Here is a 6,000-nt window from a genome sequence, read left to right on the forward strand (position 1 = left end):
TTTGTTGTTTTCAACGGCTTATGAGTGTTTTTGTGTTGTACGGTTGTTAAAAATAAAAGGACAATGATCGGACTATATCGGCTTCCGCGTCTGCAGCCTGACAGAACGACCGACCTATACCAAACGCGGATTCGCCATTCCGCGATTCCGACCGCAACGGATCGGCAGCTGAACCCGGCTTCGGATTTCCTCCGGAAGCTCAGTGCCGCTTCTCGCGGTTCAGATCCACAGAAGCCGGATCATGAGAGCGCGGCTGCGCCACGCCCCTCAGAAAACGCGAGGGGATTACCGGCTTGTTACTCGGGGAAAAAAGACGAATTGGGCGGATTTCTGCAAGGCATCGGCGAGTATGTGGCTGTTAACATTTCCCGGTTTCCTTCCGAACGAGCCAAGATTGCCCTCTGTATTTCCCTCCTGTCTGGAGAAGTTCTTGCCAAAGCCAGCTCACTATGGAGCGCCAAAGGGGGCAAATTCGGCTCACTCGCCGAATTCAGCGGGCTGCTTCTGGGGAAGTTGGGGATAGAGGTGGTGGATCTCCACTACAGTCCCCTTGAGGAGGAAGGTGCTCCATTCCAAGGTTCTCAAGAGCACGCGGCTCCGTGCCGGATCTCCCATGAGCCTGCAGCTCAGCCCCAATGTTTTGATGAGAGGGCTGCTTCATCTCAGGGTCTCTACCAGCATGCTGCTGTGTTCCGGGGTTCTCGTGGACGCACCACACCATCTCCGAGCGTCGGCGAGCACACCATGCCGTCACAGAGCTTCTACAGGCGTGCCGCTCTGTTCCGAGGTTCCCGTGGGCGTGCCACGGCGCCACAGTGTCTCCAGGAGCGTGCTTTCCCGCCACAGAGTCTTCACGAGAGCGCCGCGCCGCCACAGAGTCTTCACGAGGGCGCCGCGCCGCCACAGAGTCTTCACGAGGGCGCCGCGCCGCCACAGAGTCTTCACGAGGGCGCCGCGCCGCCACAGAGTGTTCACGAGGGCGCCGCGCCGCCACAGAGTCTTCACGAGGGCGCCGCGCCGCCACAGAGTCTTCACGAGGGCGCCGCGCCGCCACAGAGTCTTCACGAGGGCGGCGCGCCGCCACAGAGTCGTCACGAGAGCGCCGCGCCGCCAAAGAGTCTCCAGGAGCATGCTTTCCCGCCACAGAGTCGTCACGAGAGCGCCGCGCCGCCACAGAGTCTCCAGGAGCATGCTTTCCCGCCACAGAGTCGTCACGAGAGCGCCGCGCCGCCACAGAGTCTCCAGGAGCATGCTTTCCCGCCACAGAGTCGTCACGAGAGCGCCGCGCCGCCACAGAGTCTCCAGGAGCATGCGTTCCCGCCACAGAGTCGTCACGAGAGCGCCGCCACAGAGTCTCCAGGAGCATGCTTTCCCGCCACAGAGTCGTCACGAGAGCGCCGCGCCGTCACAGAGTCTCCAGGAGCATGCGTTCCCGCCACAGAGTCGTCACGAGAGCGCCGCGCCGCGCCGCCAGAGTCTCCAGGAGCATGCTTTCCCGCCACAGAGTCGTCACGAGAGCGCCGCGCCGCCAGAGTCTCCAGGAGCATGCGTTCCCGCCACAGAGTCGTCACGAGAGCGCCGCGCCGCCACAGAGTCTCCAGGAGCATGCTTTCCCGCCACAGAGTCGTCACGAGAGCGCCGCGCCGCCACAGAGTCTCCAGGAGCATGCTTTCCCGCCACAGAGTCGTCACGAGAGCGCCGCGCCGCCACAGAGTCTCCAGGAGCATGCTTTCCCGCCACAGAGTCGTCACGAGAGCGCCGCGCCGCCACAGAGTCTCCAGGAGCATGCTTTCCCGCCACAGAGTCGTCACGAGAGCGCAGCGCCACCACAGAGTCTCCAGGAGCATGCTTTCCCGCCACAGAGTCGTCACGAGAGCGCCGCGCCGACACCTCCGGTCACAGAAGGCGAAGTGACTCCTCCAAATCCCTCTCCAGACGACGCCCCATCCCAGAGCCCCTTCCAAGGCAACATCTCGCCCACGGAAAGCTCCGCCCAGCTCCAGGTCCCTCCAGAGAGCTCCGCCCAGCTCCAGGTCCCTCCAGAGAGCTCCGCCCAGCTTCAGGTCCCTCCAGAGAGCTCCGCCCAGCTCCAGGTCCCTCCAGAGAGCTCCGCCCAGCTCCAGGTCCCTCCAGAGAGCTCCGCCCAGCTCCAGGTCCCTCCCGAGAGCTCGTCTCCGCTCCAGGCTCCTCCCGAGAGCTCGTCTCCGCCTCCGAGCGACCCCACGAGCTCGTCTCTGCTTCAGTGTCCCAAAGAGAGCTCCACTGATGTCGTGGACCTCCAGGCGAGCCCTTCTCCGCTCGTGGATCTCCAGGCAGGCTTCACCTCATTTCCAGGCTGCTCAGTAGGCTCCGATCTGCTCCTAAGGGTCCCAAGGAGCGCCCCTACGCCCAGGGGTTTCCCTGTGCACTCACCCCGGCTCCAGGACTGTGAAAGGGAAGTTGAACCGCTGTCCCCGGGTTCCACCGACGGCGACGGCTCGCCCCCAGCGCCCGCAGGAGGCGACGTTTCGCCCCCGGGCTCCACAGAAGGCGACGTTTCGCCCCCGGGCTCCACAGAAGGCGACGTTTCGCCCCCGGGCTCCACAGAAGGCGACGTTTCGCCCCCGGGCTCCACAGAAGGCGACGTTTCGCCCCCGGGCTCCACAGAAGGCGACGTTTCGCCCCCGGGCTCCACCGAAGGCGACGTCTCGCCCCCTGGTCCTCTTCAGGGCGAAGGATCGCATCCAAGCTCCACGCAGGGCGAAGGATCGCATCCAAGCTCCACGCAGGGCGAAGGATCGCATCCAAGCTCCACGCAGGGCGAAGGATCGCATCCAAGCTCCACGCAGGGCGAAGGTTTGCCCCCGGGCTCCACAGAGGGCGAAGGTTTGCCCCCGGGCTCCACAGAGGGCGACGTCTCGCCCCCGGGCTCCACAGAAGGCGACGTCTCGCCCCCGGGCTCCACAGAAGGCGACGTCTCCCCCCCAGGTCCTCTTCAGGATGACGGATCGCCCCCAGGATCCCCGCATGGCAACGTCGGTCCTCCAGGTCCCTCCGACGGTGACGTCGGTCCTCCAGGTCCCTCTGACGGCGACGTCGGTCCTCCAGGTCCCTCAGAGGGTGGTACGACGTTCCTCGTCTCCGCCTGGGATGTCCTTCACTCCCCGGTCATTGTCATGGTTGGCGTCCAGTTCCAGTTCCCCGCCATGGAGGTCGCTCCGGCTCCAATCCCCGCCAGGGGCTTTACTCAGCCTCCCGTCAGCACCGAGGGCGTGGGTCCGTTCCGGATCCTCCTGCAAGGTGTTGTCCCATGCCGGCTCTCCGCAGAGGTTGCTCCCAGGCGTCTAAGGAGGCCTTCCTCGGAGTGCCCTGGCCCGCCTGGCATAGGTGGGTTTTGGGGCGTCAGGTGTCGCCCCTGGAGGGGGGGGTACTGTCAGGGATTCACCCTGCCACGCCCCCCTCTGTAGCTGTCAGGGATTCACCCTGCCACGCCCCCGTCTGTAGCTGTCAGAGATCCACCCTGCCACGCCCCCCTCGATAGCAGTCACGCTGCTTCCCAAGATTACCGACAGCTGTGGCTCATGAAAGATCAGACTACATAAACTCAAGTTCTTGAGTCACAGGCTGTCGGTCGTTATATTGTCAAGCTGGACAATCGCGTGGCTGCTCGACCGCCGGCTGTATATGCGAATTCCACTTCCAACTTGGATTACTCATTGCTGAAGGCTTTATGAATTATGCTTGGGACATTCGAACTCATAGCGGGCAACGCGTATCGAGCGGATGTCTTTGTTTGTTGTTTTCAACGGCTTATGAGTGTTTTTGTGTTGTACGGTTGTTAAAAATAAAAGGACAATGATCGGACTATATCGGCTTCCGCGTCTGCAGCCTGACACTAGGTCTGATGTTGTTGAAATCAAATGTGAAATCAGCCACTGTTGTAGTAGGTAAATGTTAACATATTGTATAGATAAATAATGAACAATGGGAACAATGTGACAATTGGTAAGCATTTTTTATTTCACTTATACCACAGAAAGTTTTCTCCCCATGTTAGAAGGAAAGCAGAAGGTTGAATCAGGGTCTGTCCTTAATATTCTACTTTTGAAATCAGTTCATCTGGAACATCTAATACCAGTCTTTTAAAAATAATATAGAAATTATAGTGTATTAGGACACTGTTATTTATATATACTATATAGCCAAATATCTGTAGACACCTGACTGAGACACCCATTTGTACTGGAAGTCTTTGTATGCTATAGAATTACTATTTCTTTTCTCTGGAACTAACAGGCTCACACCTGTTGCAGCATGACAATGCTCCTGTGCACAAAAGCAAGCTCCATGCACACATGGCTTGCCAAAGATAGAGTGCAAGAAATTGAGTGGCCTCCACAGAGCCCTGACCTCAACCCCACTGAACACCTTCGGAATGAACTGGAACACAGACTGCACTCCAGGCCTCCTTATTCTATTGCAGTCTCTGACCTCACAAATGCTCTTCTGGCAGAATGAGCACAAATCCCTACAGCTATGCTCCAAAATCGAGTGTAAAGCTTCCATAGAAAAGGTTTAATAATTCTTGAATGGGATGTTCAGCAAAGAATGAAGGTGTGATAGTTTTTAAACGTTTCACAAACCTTTGGCTGTTAAGTATAAAATTGTCATTTGCTCTGTAGCTAGAACTTTTTGTCAGATTGCTTTTATAGAAAGTCAGTCAGCAACTTCTCACCATCAGATTTAAGAATCCAACAGCATTGTGTTACTTGAAGATCTCTGGCTTATGAAACCATGGTATGGAATGGCTGGCATGTCATTAATACCTTAAATATCTTGAATGCCTGTATGCCTTGCATCCAGCTACCATAAAGGATACTTTTTGCAATTTCACATAACTCTGGACTTTAGTTGAATTGTGTTATAGATTTTATTAGCATAGCCTTTATGATTTTTCGATTTAGCTATTTCTCCTGCATTTTCTTTGTACTGTAAGTCTGAAATATGTGAATATGTGAATTTGTTTTTTTCCATCATCTTCAGACTCCAAGACTCAAGAGAACTTGTACTTTTCTAGCTAAATAAAGAATAAATAAAACTGAACAGAATGTTTCACAGATAAATGCATTGCTTGAAAATCTTTTGTTAACAAGGAATGCCTATGTATTGCGCCAAACCAAATGTTCATATTTAATTAGAAATTCTTTTATTTTCCTGTTTTCAGAACTGTTACCAGAGAGCAAAGATATCACCCTGTAACATTGCTAGTCATGGCTGAGAATAATCACTATGGATGATACTTTACTTTCCCTGTTTTTGTTAAGTGTATAATGAATGTTCATGCATGCAAAATATCATTTTGTGTTTAAAGACAATATGACGAATATAACAATGAATTATGTGCTTTTTATTGATGTGGTATATGTGCTGCTCCAGAAGTTTAACAATGAAAAATCCCACATCTGCACTGTGGATACTAGTGTTATTGTAGTGGTAGTGATTAAACAAACAAAAGCAATTTGTTCAATAAATTACAAGGTTTTATAATTAATCATCTGGATGTCTGTGGTCCTTGTGTTTTGACAAGTAACAGATCGTTGGCATCTGAAATCATGAGGGAACATTGGCTTTAGACCAGCTGTTATAGAATCAGGGATGGCAAAAGTACTTCACTCAAGTAAAAGTACAGATGCTCGTGTTTTATTTCAAGTAAAGAAGTTTAGGCCCTGAAGTACTTAAGTAAAAAAGTAGCCATTACTGCTACTTGTTTTAGTGTCATACTGGTAACTGGACCTCACATCATATTAATACCAAATAATTTAAAATTGTGTTACCTAATAAATGTATCCAGGCTGAACAACCACCATACAGAACATAAGCAGAGAAAAGATGATGATGATCAGGTGATCAAGTCAAGTCAAGTCAAGTCAAGTTTATTTCTATAGCTCTTTTCACAAAAGACATTGTCTTAAAGCAGCTTTACAGAAATTAACAGTTAAGGTGAATGGTGTGCATCAGGTC

At 53.2% G+C, this 6,000-nt stretch overlaps 1 long non-coding RNA gene across 1 annotated transcript in view; it reads left to right on the forward strand.

Annotated features, from left to right (window-relative positions):
- Window positions 1-5,530, forward strand: part of LOC310736120 — a 71,825-nt gene extending 66,295 nt beyond the window's left edge. The window contains exon 4 of the long non-coding RNA XR_014536457.1: window positions 5,204-5,530. This is a non-coding gene — a long non-coding RNA (uncharacterized lncRNA). The remainder of the gene's footprint in view (window positions 1-5,203) is intronic.
- The last annotated feature ends 470 nt before the right edge of the window (window positions 5,531-6,000 follow it).

The sequence above is a fragment of the Silurus aristotelis genome, assembly GCF_946808225.1.
Source record: "Silurus aristotelis genome assembly, chromosome: 13".
Taxonomy (NCBI): Eukaryota; Metazoa; Chordata; class Actinopteri; order Siluriformes; family Siluridae; genus Silurus; species Silurus aristotelis.